The sequence below is a fragment of the Rhipicephalus sanguineus genome, chromosome 7, assembly GCF_013339695.2.
Source record: "Rhipicephalus sanguineus isolate Rsan-2018 chromosome 7, BIME_Rsan_1.4, whole genome shotgun sequence".
Lineage (NCBI taxonomy): Eukaryota > Metazoa > Arthropoda > Arachnida > Ixodida > Ixodidae > Rhipicephalus > Rhipicephalus sanguineus.
In genome coordinates, this window is record NC_051182.1 from 161392803 (window position 1) to 161394023 (window position 1221).

Genomic DNA, 1221 nt, shown 5'->3' on the forward strand with positions numbered 1-1221 from the left:
AGGCGTGGCCGCAATGTAAGATTTTAGTACCAATACACGAATAATATATAAACAAGAAATATTCTTTCAAGGTTGTTAGAACGAACACATAGCGATGGCAATCCACGGAAGACTCGTGCTGTGGAAAATAAAACGCAGAAGGTGGAAAAGTGCGGGAAAGAGCAAAGAGGGTCGGCCTAAGGCCAACATAAAGGAAACCGTGGAGTGAAAAACACACTAAAAAAAAGCAAAATAACATGCGCTACTGCGGCCCGCGCCCCGGAAGCTCCCAGTGGGGAGAGGGAAACTTCTTTTTTTCTTTTTTTCCGCTGTTCTCCGGTTTTCTTTCTCAGCGTGGAGCCGCCTCCTCTTTCGAAGAAGCCGCACATCTGCAGGCCCGCCGTTAGTGCCCAGCAGTGCTTTTTGCCGCCAAGATAAGAAAATGGGACACGTCCGAAACAGCACCACTAAAGACTTGCGTTTGTCAAAATTTACGCGTGTACGTCTAGGTAGTAACAAGTTTGAATTAAGTTAACGCGAATTTATCTTTTTCTTTAATGTGCAATGTAGTTACACCTTTATCTCTTACAGATAATAAGCTCATATTCCTCGATATGCCTATTTGAAAAGTTTCTGTTATCCCATCACTTTGTCAGAGGTCGCCTTGCATATGTTTGTGACATTCATCATTTTAGCACAGCATTTCAAATAAAAATGTACCCTTGTTTTTAATAAAAGACAAAGCAGGTACACCGTAACCTACATTATAAAGAAGTTAAAATAATCCCAACGATGCACTGCCTCAAGATACGAAATAATGCCAGTCAGAAATCGCATTGTGATCATTTTATACGTCTTGAAAATACCAAACAAAAAGATAAGCAAGCGAATATGATGCATGGAAATGCATGAGAAACATTCCGCGGATTTGTCTGATCTGACTCATGCGTGTAAAAGAATCGCGTAATGGAGCATTTGCGGCGGGTAACGTGCAACGCGCACTGCTGTTCTGTTGGAATGTTAATAAAATGTTTACTAGTTGTGTTATTTCACAGAATGATAATTATCAATGGGAGCAACACGTGCTTAAAACTGGACGCTGTAGCTTTATATTTCTATGATTCTATGGAGGCTGTAGCTTTATATTTCAAGACGCGTTAGACAAATGCATAGCTAGTGCCTCGCGGTAATCTGCCGTCGTCGGCATGCAAAACGAAAAAAAAAAGTAATAAAATTACATTG